The sequence below is a fragment of the Pleurodeles waltl genome, chromosome 1_2 (genome assembly GCF_031143425.1).
Source record: "Pleurodeles waltl isolate 20211129_DDA chromosome 1_2, aPleWal1.hap1.20221129, whole genome shotgun sequence".
NCBI lineage: Eukaryota > Metazoa > Chordata > Amphibia > Caudata > Salamandridae > Pleurodeles > Pleurodeles waltl.
This window is the reverse complement of record NC_090437.1, coordinates 1,037,378,756-1,037,394,749: the sequence shown is the minus strand read 5'-3', so window position 1 is coordinate 1,037,394,749 and position 15,994 is coordinate 1,037,378,756.

The window sequence follows — 15,994 nt, the reverse complement described above, 5'->3', positions numbered from 1 at the left end:
GTCCTAAATTCTAAGATTAGGATGTATTTTGGACTTCTTAATCACAGTTCCCTTTTTAGAAATAAACACCAATACCCAAGAAAGTGCAAGTTTACCATTCTGATTTTAATTATTATATTCTCTAATAAAACAATGCCCTACTCCAGTTAATTTACACACACTTATCTCTGGAAAAGAAGCATTCTTCATACTAGTACTTTTATAGGGATGCTGTGAAACTTTAAAGAAACTGGCATAAACTCAGTTCCCCCAAGAGTTGAAAGCATTCAACTCATTTATCAAAACATTACAATCTGTATAACGTCCTCTGAGAGACTTTAATGAATTATTATTGAGTAATATACTGAACAGGACAAAAAAGACAAAGGTAATTGCAGTTAAGTCACATCTTCAGAAACAGAAGTAGGGAGATGTGTGTGAAAATATAACATTCAGTACTATTAGTGATGTCTCTATAATTCTTTACTAGTATCATGTTTTCTAAATTACCAGTCTCATAATGATTTCTAATATTTAATTCATCATATTTACTATTTAGTTCTCGCCTGTACACCTTCTACTTTTGAACCTATCCAACTTTTATATCGTCTTGTGAATATTTTTTCTTCTAACCTGTCTTTAAAAAACAAAAGGGCCGATTATGCTTTCACTGGTTGAACTGCCCAAACTCCGATAAGGTGGTGAGGCAACCGTCAAGCTGGCGGCCTCACCACCATTGTATTACGAAGATTCCACAGGACTGACCGTTAGAAACGCTGTATTATGGCGTTCTCATATGAAAGTACGGCAGAAACAGTGCAGCAGAATTGGTCTCAACTCCCTCTGAGAGCAGAGGCCAATGCCATCGCACAGCACTGATGGAATGCACACTGCCTGCATAGCCCCCTGTGGCACCCTCTGCCATTCCAGCTTGTCTATGGTGGGGACCCCACCATGACAAGACTGTCATGATCAGCACGGCGATGCCGAACTCAACACCATCATGGCTGACCATGACTTTCACCACTACCGCCCCATCCCGGTGGAGGCAGCAGTCTCCTGGCAGTCCAACCACCAGGATTGTAATCTGGCCGCTGGACCACCAGGATTGCGGCAGTGGGATTAAAAATATTTCAACATTTCACTATTTTTCAGAAAAATTTACTTATCCAAGAGTTTTCAATTTCTTTTTCAATTTATGACGTGCATAACTTATCTGCACAATACTCTTTGTGAACGTTCAACTCCAGTTTAAATTTGTTTTTGTGAGTTTAATTTCATGCAACAGATCATCTATTCAAACATCTGTTTTTTTAACTTATTCTTGAACCTTGGTTTTCATTTCGGTTTTCACTGTTTTTTACTGCCTGTCCTTCTGTCACCCTTCCTGCTATATCTACGCTTCAAATCTAAATCCCTGGCAACAATTTGATATAACAGTCTTTCTGGTACCCACACTATTTTAGTATGTGAGACATGAATCCAAAAAGGCAGTCCCTTGCACCTCGCAGCAGTGTCTCTTACCAAGATCCTTTTCATCACTTCTACAGCCTTTCCTAATATGCTTTTTTGCAATTAACCACTCTCATAGTTTACACACTATATCAGTAAAAGTGAGCCAGACTGCACATAGGATAGCAGGGATCCTCTGTAGTCTAAGGCATCAGTAGTTAATGTGAGTTTAGGCCAATGTTTTTTGTTCTGACTTCACCTCATACTGAGTAACCCCAAATGGAGCACATCTGGACATTTCCGATATGAAAATGCATACACTTTTGCCGGCTTGTTTTAGTTCACGTCATTTACGGCCTGATTACAACTTTGGCGGAAGGGGTTAATCCGTCCAAAATGTGACAGATATCCCACCCACCGTATTACGAGTTCGATAGCATATAAAGGACTCGTAATACGGCGGGCGGAATATCCGTCACATTTGGGACGGATTAACCCCCTCTGCCAAAGTTGTAATCAGGCCCTAAATCTCTCATTTTCAAATGATGATTTTGAATGGGAACTGCAGTGAAACCTTTCATCAATGCCTAATGCATCATAGGCTAATGCATTAAAAAGGGCAACCCAATAGTCCCTTGTGGGCTTGGTTATCAAACTTTGATAAGGTAAGTTGCAACGAAGGGAATCATTCAAAACAACATAAATTGAATAAAAGTAAACGTCTGTCTTAGGTGTCATATTTGTGGCATCATAAATGAATTAGTAATATGTTAATGGAAGAGACAAACAATGAAAGAATCACAGGGAATGGTGTGTATACTCATTGAATGTAACAAATTGTATTGAAGCATAACAAAAGATGGGCTTGGAAGCACCTGGGAGGAGGCAATACACCAAGGTAGTATACGCCGGTGCATCCTTTGACAAATGTGTGACTACAAGGGGCATCGCCATGCTCCCAGACATGAGGTCCGAGATCCTTCAATTAGGGATCCTTCAAAACTGACAGATCTTCAGGTAGGCCGTGTCTGATTACACTATCCCCAATCATGAACTTAAATTATACTATATAACGTCACATTTTTTAATGTTGGGTTTTGAAAGAGATTCACGGGACCTGATGAATGCACTAGACCTGCAGAGGCTTGAAAAATGGGCAGAAACATGTTGGCTTATCCATAGATGCGCAGAGTCATTACAGTCCAGCTCATCGCTTCTTGTAAGGTTTTTAATTATACCAGTGGATACCAAAATAAAGGTTAAGTATCCTCATGAAGAGAAATAGAGACAAATGCTGAACATAAGTCAACCACTGCGAACCTCTTTGTGTTTTTTGAACAAAATATCAAGTTTTTAATATCAGAATCCAGAAATATCAGAAAAAACATTGTAATACAGAAATATTGTGATGTAGAAATATTGATGCCAAAAATATCATTTTTTTCAGCTAAGTAATATACATAACAAGAATATCATTGTTGTTAATATGGTTTTCAATAACATAGTTGTAAATAATATTTTAATATGTTTTACTAAATTAATTTGATGTATTGTTTGTATAATTGTTATTAATGTTTTCAAAAACAGTGCACAATTTCAAATGATTAAAAAGTTTTATATTTTTGTTTAAAGTAATTTAGAGTGTTGTTGTGGGTTGTTTGGTTTGTGGTGAATGGGTGACAAGTTAATTATGTAATTATTATTATTTCATAATTTTAAGTACGCATATGATTCATTTTATTTATGTATGTCTTGTAATACTGATTTAATAAACATTTTAGGTGCGAGTTACTGTGTTTGTAGGGCTACACGGTGGGAAGTTAATTAAATAATAATGAATTAACAATTAAATGTTAATATTCTATTAATTATGTAATTGATTATTAATTATGTAAATTATGTAATAATAATTTATTTTAGTTAATTTTTAGCTGCAGGTTGTTCGGTTGTGTAGGGTTATATGATGGGAAGATAGTTCAGTAATCATAATTTAATATTAAAAGATTACTTTAATAACAGTTATTGGAGTGATTATTACATTTTTTACTGATAGACCTGACAGCCTTAGGGTGGTCACCCCTAACTTTTTGCCTGCCTCCCTCCACTTTTGAGATACTGTTTTTTCTGGGTTTTAGACTCTGTGCACTTTACCACTGCTAACCAGTGCTAAAGTGCATATGCTCTCTCCCTTTAAACATGGTAAATTTGGATCATACCCAATTGGACTATTTAATTTACTTATAAGTCCCTAGTAGAGTGCACTATATGTGCCCAGGGCCTGTAGATTAAAATCTACTAGTGGGCCTGCAGCACTGATTGTGCCACCCACGTAAGTAGCCCATAACCTTGTCTCAGGCCTGCCACTGCAAAGCCTGTGTGTGCAGTTTCACTGCCAATTCGACTTGGCATTTAAAAGTACTTGCCAAGCCTAAAACTCCCCTTTTTCTACATATAAGTCACCCCTAAGGTGTGCCGTAGGGCAGGGTGCTATGTAGGTAAAAGGCAGGACATGTACCTGTGTAGTTTACATGTCCTGGAAATGGAAAACTCCTAAATTCATTTTTACACTGCTGTGAGGTATGCTCTCTTCATAGGGTAACATTGGGGCTGCTCTCATACATTGTTTGAGTGGTAGCTGCTGATCTGAAAGGAGTAGGACGGTCATATTTAGTATGGCCAGAATGGTGATACAAAATCCTGCTGACTGGTGAAATTGGATTTAATATTACTATTTTAGAAATGTCACTTTTAGAAAGTGAGCATTTCTCTACACTTGAATCTTTCTGTGCCTTACAATTCACGTCTGGTTGGGTTTAGAAGACAGCTCCTTGTGCATTTACTCAGGCACTCCCCAAACACAGGATGCTCAGCCTCACTTGCATACATCTGCATTTTAAATGGGTCTTCCTGGGCTGGGAGGGTGGAGGGCCTGCTCTCACACAAAGGACTACCACACCCCGTACTGGGACCCTGGCAGACAGGATTGAACTGAAAGGGGACCTGGTGCCCTTCTAAGCCACTCTTTGAAGTCTCCCCCACTTCAAAGGCACATTTGGGTATAAAAACAGGGCCTCTGCCCTACCAACTCAGACACTTCGAGCAGAAGAAACCTGAACCAGAACCTGCCAAGAAGAACTGCCTGGCTGCCCAAAGGACTCACCTGACTGCTTTCTGAGAAGGACTTCTGCCTTGCTGTTGCTGTGCTGTCTTTCTGCTCTCTTGCTGTGCTGTAGAAGTGCTCTCCAAGGGCTTGGATAGAGCTTGCCTCCTGTTCCCTGAAGTCTCAGGACCAAAAAGACTTCCCTCCTGCAGCTGAAATCCCCGTGCGGTGAAAATTTGATGCATCGCCGGCCAAAAGAGATGCGCAGCCTGCTCATGGTGAAAAATTCACTGCAAGCTGAGACCGGTACAACGCAGCCCGACTTCGCGGCAGAAAATCGACGTAGCGTCAGCGATGCGACTGGAACTTCTATGCATGGCCCTACTGGATCGACGCAAGCCAACTCAGAACAACGCAGCCTGACTTCCTGAGAGAAATCGATGCAGCACCTGTCGTACGGGAGAAAATTCCACGCATCGCCCACAAGAATCGACGCAGTACCTGTGACCTCGCTCTGCAAGCCCAGGATTCCACGCATCGTCCATGTTCATGTTCCACGCATCGTTCTTGTATGTTAAAAAAGAGACAAACACAAACACGGTTATAGACAGATATTTTGATGCAAAAGTGTCAAAAAAGACATATATGCCGTCAAATATGACGCATATGCGTTAAAAACGATGCACACACCCATTATACATCGATTTGTCCCTAGCGTTAATTCCAACACCGCACCCATAAAATCGGTTATCCATGAAAAAAATATTGATCCTTGAATGCGGGGGAATTTTTAATCATATGCGTCCAAAAATATTGACCCAAATCCGGTAAGCTTCATAAAATTCCACGCAGCATAATAAAAATGCACGGCATTTGAGACAGGAAGTGATGTAATAGGATATCCTGTTTGCAGACATGGTACAGTGGGTATACTTTCACTTTCACTTTGCAGTCTGATTCTTCTAAACTGTGTGGCTGTGCAGAGAGAAGTTTCTGTTAATATTGTGCTTTTGTCTCCTGTGTGCCTTTTCCATTGTCATCTGTTGTTTTTGTAAGTGTCTGTGTAAACCGTTGGAAGTGTGTTTTTGTCATTTTTGGTTTTTAAATTAGTCTTTGTATTGTTGGGAGTGTGTAGTGGGTATTGTTAGTTGGGGTATTGTTGGGCTGTTTGTGGGTTCTTTAAGTTTCCTTAACATACATCCTTTCACTGTATTTCCCTCTTTTCCCTTTCTTATCCCTATTATTTTTGAGATGTTGGGAAGGCCACGTCTGGTGAGAATGGGTGAGGAAGAGCTGGGGGCTTGTATTTGGCTGGTGTGTCACCTTCTCCCCCTGAGGTTAGAGGCTGGTAGCAGGGTGATACAGGGGTATCACACCGAGGCTAGGAGGCTCAGGTGGTCAAAGGTGCTGTTCCACCTAAAGGGAGTCTTAAACAGCCAGCACAACGACCATCAATTTAAACATCGCTGGGATGACCTGGTGGCCAGAGCGCAAGACCTGCTGGACCACCTGGGTGCGGTGATTGGTAGTCCTGCTGGTGAGTACGAATGAGACTAATGTGTACAGTAAAATGTTCTGTAGTGACATGCTACATTCAATGTTTTTGGACATGTGGAATGCAAGCTGAACAAACAGTGCCCCTGATTTATACAATATTTGCTACGCATTACCGTCATTTGTTGATGCAAAAGCTGCACAAACTTACAAAAGACAACTTTATCTTGTAAATTAGTGCTGCTTTGACGTCAATAGATGATGGTAATGTGGCACAAAGAAAAGCATCATTCAGGGCCTGTGAGTGTACCAGGAATGAGATGTATTTTACATGCTAATGCAAGGAGCCAATGTAGTCCCCAAATTTTTTAATACATGTCTGAACAGTATTCACGGCCATATGTACAAAGATCTTCCTAACCTCTGGTAATATCTTAGGCTGATATTTTGACTTGGTTTGTGCAGCATTTAAATTAATTATGGATGCCAAAGTAATGCACACTTGATAATATCTAAATATTTTGTGCTACTTTCCATAGCTGTAGCAAAAACAAATTAAGCAAATGCTACACATAAAAAAAGAACATCTGGCCCTAAGTTTATTGTTTCTGTGTGTGTTTTTTTGCCTTGGGCACAATTGCTGGTACAGAGCTGCTGCATTTGTCATCTGTGTCACTTTATAGCCAAGCAATTTTCTAAAGTTCATGGGTCATCATGGGATCCCTGAACTTTGTGAATGCATGGTCACAAATTATTTATTTGCATGATGTTGTGCAAGGGACCCCTGACTGCTTCCATCATACATTTAGAGTGATGGAATAGTTTGGTAGTTTACATTTGGTACACCCCTGCTGATTTAGTGCAGCACATGTTCAATTGTTAACTTCTCAGTATGAAGGCAATCACAGACATGGGTGCATGCTAAGATCAGCAGGCCAGCATTCCTGTGAGTGCCGCCATTCCCAAGGTGCATACAAATACAGACCTACGTCATCAAGATTGCCAAAGTAGGACATTTGCAAAACCATGTTTCAATTAGGGGACAGTGTCAGTTCGGTTATATAACCACAGATCACCCAACTTGGCAAATGTAAGATAATGAATGTGACTAACTGTGATCTACAATACCTGAAATATGTACACAGGGCCCTGAATAACACATTTCAGGTGCAATGACTTCGCCTGTGCCCATGCATTCTGTCATGGATGATCAAATTAGACACTGTCAGCACATATGTCTTTGTTGTTTTGATTTAGATAAATGGCCAATCCATGTTTAGCGTAACATTGTCATCAAGTAACACACAGGATCCCTGCCATCATGGTGTCAAAGCGGGCATAAACAGCTCTGGGTACACTGCCAGTGTGGCATATGTAACCTACATACAACACAGGCACACATATAATGGACCATAGAAAGAACAATAATTCCTGAACTGAACTCAACCCACATGAGCATCACACAGTAACTCATTGTCCTTTGATGCACAAGCCACAATACCTGAGTGACTGGTATTGCAGTGCACCATGAATGTGGCTTTGCTTGTCACTCATAACAACAAATGATGCAATGGAGTAACCTCTAGAAATAAATTCTGCACAAAATTGAGTAATCATGTTTGGCACCACATGATTGTTAGGGCCTGTGCATGCGTGCATATGTGTGTCTATCACCCACTTGAGTGAGAAGGTCAATGCATGTTTGCAGTAGTATGTCTGCTAGTGTGTCTACATGCCTGATGTGCTGCTCTATCATATAAAATGTCACACACAATAATTTGTTGATCCAAGTTCTGTACAGGGAGCAGACATTGAGCTCATTTCACCGTTCCATGTTTTACAGGTGGACCAGCCCCCTACACAATTGGTGAAGTGGCTCGATTTGCGGACCCAGACATATCTGGTAAGTGTTGATATGGTTTTCTTGTGTTGTGTTTGCAGCTGTTGTGTGATTGACTCCTATGTGCTGGACTCATTGCAAGGTATGATGTGCTGGCCCATGATCAGCTATGTGACTTGACTGGAGTTTGACATTTTGTTCCATTTTTGAGTTGGACAATCTGTGGCGGAGTGTTATATATTGGGTGTTGAGTGCTGAACTATAGGCATGGGCAGGTGAACAGGGTGATATTTGTTGCTACATGTATGCCAATGATTAATTTGGAGGTGGCCATTTTCATGATTTAGTCAGCACGTCATACCCAGATTCACACAGACCAGTGATGCCGAAGTCTTACCCACAGACCTGAGCATCCCTGTTAACTAATAAACATTTAGGACTGTATGTTTGACTTCCTAGCAGCATCTAGCTCCACATGTTGTGCTCCGTTTGTGTGGCACTTGCGTAGAATGTCATAGATGTGCATGCAGCTCAAGCTGAGCTGGGTGCTTGCATCTCTGTGCTTGTTTTTGGAAAGATATCAGTGAGATCAAATTATGTTGACAATTGTCCACAATTAGGAACATAAATGTGGATGTGATTGTCAAATGTTTGAGTCAATCCTGGTTGGCAGCCCTCCTTACCTGTGGTGGACTGACTAAAGCCATGGACAGCTGTCCAAAGCTTAATGGCTGTCCTTGATGTTTGAAAGTTTGTGTTGCATGTCCATCAGCCCCTGAAACACAGGGTTAGAGTTATGAAATATATGTACCTAGGTGTGAGGATCCCAGTGTAGTAGACAGACATGTAATTCCAACATTCATTTGTTCCAACCTAGGTTATCCCGTCATGATTAGCAACTGCATACCGTCCAGGCAATTCCATTTGCAAATCACAGGTCTTGTGGGCCTTGATTGTCATCCAGAATATAGTCATTAGTTGGCTTGTCACTTGTGGAGTACTTGCAGAATTTGTTATGTGATTAATAGCAATACAAAGAGGCACAGATCATTTCAGTAGATACATACCTTGTTGTGTATTCCTGTGCTTTTAGATAGTAGATGTGTAGGCTGTGTTGGCATGTCATTCCTCAGGGACATTCTATGATCTGTACTGTGATTTGGACTGTATGTGCTATTTTTGAGGAAGTGTTAGAATATCATCTGTAGATGTATCACACAATGATGTCACCAATGTTTGGCGTTTTCCATTTTTACAGCTGCCAACAAGAATGCCCATGAGATCAGGGAATTCCAGAGGCGGGCAATGCGTTACCGCCATATACTAGATGTGGAGTCTGGGTTCCTCAATATGGCATGGTGTTATCACCATGAGAGAGCTACAGAGGTCTGGAGGGCATTTGCCCAAGGGGGGGCAGCCTTGCCCACAACAGCCACCACCACCAGCACTACAGCTCAGACCACAGTCGCCCAAAAGATGACAGCCACTTTTGCAGGTCTGTCAACCTCATCTGCTCCAGACCCTCAGACAGCAGCTCCTGCACCTCCCCCTCGAAGCACGGCACTGACACCAGCAGTGCCATCAACTAGTGGAACACAAACAACCCCAGCTGCTGTGATAGACAATGCAGAATTTCAGTCCATGAGACGTGACATGCAACGGATGTTGCGCAGGATGGACAGGCTGCAGCAGGAGGTGTCCCGCAATAGCAGGAGACGGCAGGGTATTAAGAAGGTCCTGTGGAGGGCCAATTTGTGACTTTTGGATCCTCAGCCACGATTCCCTCTCCTCCCTCCTCTTTCCTAGTTCTTATCTTTAGTGGGTTTAGGGGGCTTAGTGTTAGGTTAGAGTAGGCTGTTAGTTTAGTTAGTATAAGTGGGTTGGGGGTGGGGGGTTAAATTATTACATGTTTTTTTTGTGGTTTGGGTGGGGGATGATGTTGGCGTTTATGTGTATAATAAAAATAAATACAAATATATATATAAAAATATAATTAAAAAAAATATATATATATGTTTGTTTAGGATAAGTTATTATGTGTTTAGGTTAGTATATGCTGTCCTACATGTGTCCCGTCATATAAGGGGGGCAAGGGGTTGATGTTTAAAGTGTTTAGTTAAATGTGACAGGTAAGTTTAGATTAGGGAAGTTAGGGCCAGTTGTGGGTAATGTGTAGTTAGGATAAGTTAGGTTAGTTAAGGTGTTTCCCCTAGTTTTAGTATCCTTTATTACTGTCAAATAAAGTTTTAGGTACTCCTTTACAATATGTTTCATATGCTTGGGGATCAGGGCCTTGGCATGGGTGAACACTGTCAATTTAGTATTTGCATTTGTGTTCCATCCTGCATCCGCATCTCATTATTGACATGGTTATTCACAATTCCTAATGTGCAGTCACTTTGGCAGCTACACCAAAGCTACTTCTCTGTGCATCTGCCATCCATTGCAACCACCACTCAAGGTTATAATGGTTCCCAATGTATTGTGAAGTTTCAATGTGCTTTTAAATCTGTCATCATTTGAGTCCTGATTTGGAATCTTGGGCACTGTGGTACGTCTGCCTGCAGCCTGATGTTCATGTGAACCCTGAAAAGCTGAGTGATGTTATAATCTTATGTAGTATTGTATACATAAATCACACCTGTCATTTCTTACATTGTACTTCCAGGTTACATATTTGTCCATACACTCGTAAACATCCATTCCTGCTGTATGGTGTGTGTGTGATGAAAGTTTATAGTCAGATGTCACATACATAAAGATTAACTTGAAGGGAATGTTTGCCACATTGATTTTCAGCTTATACATACTTTGAAGCAGACTTTTTCAGTCCAACACAGCATTATGCTGTTTGTATTCAATTAACTTCAGAAATAAGCCTCAGGAAGCGCAGATGATGATACAATCCAGACCCCAGTGCATAGTTATCAGCCCACATTATTTTTACACTGTTGTATTGACATTCTGTGGCCATTGACATGTGACATATATCACTAATCTCCTACACAGTTTATGTGTCACATTACACAAAGACAAAGTGGTTGTGTAAGTGCTATTTATTTTAAAGTGCTATAATTATGTAGTCCAGGATTGTGAGTCCATTAGTGTGATGCCTTCTATTGTGATGGAACACAAGTGCAATGGGACATGTCATTGGACATCCTGGGGTGAAGTGTCATAAAGTGCAGAGGAACATGAATTGCCAATGAGGTAGTGAGAGACAATTACAGTGCCCAGTGTCAAGGTAAACAGTGTGCTGGAAAACAGTGCATGTGACCAACTGTAGCAAGACAGGCATGTTAACAAGCACAGTACCTAGGATATCAGTGCCCATGTGGCATGGACTTTTGCTACCGGGTACTCCTACGGGTGAAGATGATCTGTTCCACGTCTTCATCTTCTGATGTGTGTGTTGTCTCCTCTGCCCTTGGTGGTGGTGGGTTTGAAGGGGCAATACACACTTCAGTGTTTGAAGACGTGGAGTCAGAATTCCTGGTAGCTGCCAACTGTGGGGCTATTAAGGGCATTACTGCAGCAAGGAGGAGCTGCTGGTTCTTGAGTATAGCAGCTACATCACTGTGGTAGGCAATCAGGTCGGCCCTGAGGGGGTCCTGATTGCATTTGTGCATGCAGTGAAAGGTTTGGGATGCCAGGTGTTGTGGCAACTCCCTTACTGCTGTAGTGAATTCCCTTACACTTTGTTGTAGTCCTTGCAGGATGGATGCTAGCGCTTGCATGGCTGCTGCCTGTTCTGCAGATGACATCATGCACGAACGCATCCCCTCAAGGCTGGCTGCCATATTTTGCTTCCCCACCCGCACCTCCTTGGACAGCTCCTGCTGTACTCCCAATACAGTCCTCTCAAAGGTGGTACCAGTGTCCTCAGAGTCCTCAGCTGGTTTGGAGCTGGCAGGCCGTACTATTGGGGTGGTGGGTGGATCCTCTGTGATGGCTGCTACTTCTGTGCTCCTCTTTGCGACTGACGGTGGGGTCTGGAGGGTTTCAAGGACATCTTGGAGGGTCTGCTGGCTAATGTTTGACAGCTCGTCATACATGTCATCAGGGAAGTCAAGGACAGACATATCCCCAGGAGTGCCATCGTCCTCTGTAATGAGATATTGTACAGTTAGTGTGTCTGTGTTGTGGCATTTGTAATGTGACGTTACTGACTTCCTATTAGTGGAACATTGTAATCTTGGTTTCTGTTCATTGTTCCTGTCATTAAGATTAGCATTCTCACAGGCCTGTTCCCCACCTGCATGTCACATGTAGTGTGGGCAGTTTGGGGAATTGTCTGCGTCACATCCTCTAGGTGAAGGTTCTGTCCAAATTGTATGTTGCCACCTTCTTGTCCTACTCAACCCTCCGTCTCCTTCCATTATCACAGTGAGGGCTTGCACTGGCTGTGGGTGTTCTGATGGCACTTGCACCACACTTAACAATTGGAACTGACCCAGTCTCTGATATTTCACATCCACCTATATGTTGCTGAGACCTAGCATATACTATGTATAGCATTAGCATGGCACAATACAGGTGTCAGCATTGGTAGTGTGTAATGCTGATGTTAGGGAATGTGTGCTACATTGGATTGCACTGATGGTCCCGGCAGTGTTCCATTTCCTCTTATGACTGTGTGGGTGTGTTTAACTAGCTAGACACATATGTCCTCCCCCTCAATGCTGTTGTCTTAGCAGCATGACAGTTGGGATGTTGCAAGGTGGCATTGCAGCTATTGTAACACTGGCACGGGGTAGACCCTGAAATGTGCAGCATGGGTATGACATTACTGCTGTGTACTTCCAAATGTTAATAACAATACCTGATGTTTATTGCACCTATAGACATGAGCATTTGACACGATTTGCACTTTGTTAGGAATTACAGGGGATTGATAACGTCGTCATCCTGAACCCCTCTATTCTGAATGTGTGTTTGATCCATGGGCACGTAACTGCCATTGGCTACTTGACCGGCACACACAGCACAGGTGGTAGTGGCAACTATTGTCAATGGTAAATACCACTTGCGGATATGGCCTGAGACTGGTAATTGAGCCCTAGTTCATGTAGCGACAATACCAGCTGTCATGTGACAGCAGGCCAGTTTTACGTTGTACCCTACCCTCCAGGACTGGCTTTGCCTTTCCAACAGCCTCAGTGTAGTGTTGTGCTGTGCCCCAGGTTTCCCCTGCACAGCCCATGCACCCGTGCCGTGCCCCTTTGCCCTTTCCACTACCTGATTATCATGGCTGACATGCATTGTCTAGTAAGTACAGTTAACATTTAGGCATTTTTGTACCCATGCAACTTACCCTGCATCTGTGTTGTTTCCTGGTAGTCTGCGCTGTCCTGTCCTTGAATCCCTGTGACGATCTCCTCAGGGATGACGGCTGCCACCATCTCCTCCATGTGGTCCAGGGCCTCCTGCAGTGCTGGACTCCCACCTCCAGTCTGCAGTGCTGCCTTCCTGTTCCTTGCCATCTTTTCCTTGGCCCTGCGCTTTCAGTCATGCCAGCGTTTCTTGCACTCAGTGACTGTACTCCGTACTTCTGCTGCACTGTTTATCTTGTGGACAATTTGTTGCCAAATTCCCTCTCTCCTCCCAATTGGCAATTCTGAGGTGACAAAAGGTTGATGCTGGTGTTCCGTCACCTTTTTCACCAGTATTTCCTGCTCCTCTGTACCGAAACGACACTTCCTTTTCTTCTTCTCCCTCTCCTGGGTCTTGTTTGGGACCTCCTGGCTGGTCAGTTGTAGTCTTCCTGGCGTCTCTCATGGCTTCTGGGATCCATTTTGGGGGTCCTTTGCACATTTTGCTGTGTTTGCACCGCTTTTTGATGCTATTGCAGCAAAAAAAGGTACCAATCCGGTTTGCGACGTCGTAAACCGTATAAAAGTACTTTTCGCCACATTAACGTTGTTTTTCTTTACGACATGGCTTAATGGTTTGGGTAAAAAAAAAATGACTCTAACCCGTGGTTTGTGTCACGGAGCATCAAAGTATAAATTTGATGCCCGAGTGGCGCAATGAAATGCATTGGCGCAGTTTTGCATTAAAAAGTATAAATAAGGCCCCAAGTCTTAGGTGGCAACGAAAGGGCTGGCATGGCTGCCACTGAAAGTTTCTCCTCTGAAGATATGTGAACATCTGGTCTACCTAATGAATTCTCATACCACTTTTGAGTGGGTTTGTGTGGCATGTACTGATATAACAGGAGACACATATTACCATATGTGGCACTCCTACAGAGATGACATTCAATATACCAAGGTATGTTTGGTCTGATTGATTGCATGTAACAAAGCTAGTGATTCACATATCATGATCTCCCCCGAATTAACCAACTATCTGCACTGTGGGTTTGTCACTTGTGCAATAGACCTGTACTGCACAAATAAGACTTATGGAAAGGTGACAACAGACCTGCGGGAGTAAGGGGTCAGTCATGAGTCAATGGAAATAAGTACCAGATCAGGTGGTTACATCAGTCCCCATTCCTAATGCAGCCAATGTCAAAGCACTCAGGCTAAATCTTGCTCTGAAGACTCATGTTGGCCACTTCCAAGGATATGCAGGTCTACAGGGAGTGGGCCCGGTGCCTCAATTGCATGGCCACAGTTACTGGGCTTTGTCACACACTGTGAAAAGGCTTTAACAGGCCCTGCTCTCTATAGGCTGATTACACAACACAATGGACATTTGAAATACACGAAGTACAGGGCTCCACAATCCACAACCTGTACAACCTATGTATGTACCCCAGATCGTGACACCCTAATAACTCATTAGGACTCAGAGGCACATTGTAGCCTGTGAGGAAGGAAAGTATGGTGTTGAAAAGATTAAAAAATGGCAATAAGGTAGCTACCTGTGCCTTTGGAGAGCCATAGAGCTGCTCATACTAGGGAAGGACCTCTTCTTTGTTCTTCTGGAGAGAAGACAGGGACCCTTTCACTTACTTTGTCTAGCATGATTGCTCCCAGAGGTGGCATACAGCAGCTGAAGTGGTGGAGGTGTTGATTGTGTTATCCCACCAGATGCAGAAACACTGAATTGTAATGGCTCTGTGATCAGAAACTGTAATACTACCATTTGTCTGAGTCTTGCATTACATGATGTTAGATTCCTTTTGTGAGGTAGGCGATATGGCTCCAGCTGATGACATCAACCAATTTCATGTTTGCCTATTCTACAGGACAATGTCTGATATATCTCTTCCTTCCATGTTCTGGAGGTCTGAACCTGTAAATGTGACCATTTACACAGTATGATTCAATCATGCATGATTTGCTATGTTTCAGACATATTGGCAGCCTATGAGCTGAACAATATAATAACATTGTGTTAGAAATGGCCTTTCTGCAGGGTCACCCCCAAACTTTTTGCCTTCCTCCTTCTCTTTTTCTGACCTCATTTTTGCTGGCCTTAAGACTTTGCACACTTTACCACTGATAATCAGTGCTAAAGTGCCTATGCTCTCTCCTTAAAACATGGTGACATTGGCTCATACCCAAGTGACCTATTTAATTTACTTGGAAGTCCCTAGTCAAGTGCACCATATGTGCCCAGGGCTGTAAATGAAATGCTACTAGTGTGCTGCAGCACTGGTTGTGCCACCCACATAAGTAGCCCCCTAACCATGTCTCAGGCCTGCCTCTGCAGTGCCTGTGAGTGCAGTTTCACTGCCACTTTGACATGGCATTTAAATAAAGTCACCCCTAAGGTAGGCCCTAAGTAGCCCATAGAGCAGGGTGCTATATAGATAAAAGGCAGGACATGAACATGTGTATTCTATATGTGAGGGTAGTGTAACACTCCTAAGTTCGTTTTGCACTGCTGTGAGGCCTGCTTCTTTCTTAGGCTAACATTAGGGGTACCCTCATATACTGTTTGAGTGGTAGCTGCTGATCTGAAAGGAGTAACAATGTCGTATTTAATATGGCCAGAATAGTAAATACTTTTAGAAAGTGAGAATTTCTCTGCACTTAAATCTTTCTGTGCCTTTCAATCCACGTCTGGCTAGGTTTAGTTGACAGCTCCCTTGTGCATTCAGTCAGACAAACCCCAAACACAGGATGCTCAGCCACACTTGCATACATCTGCAAACTGAATGGATCTTCCTGGGC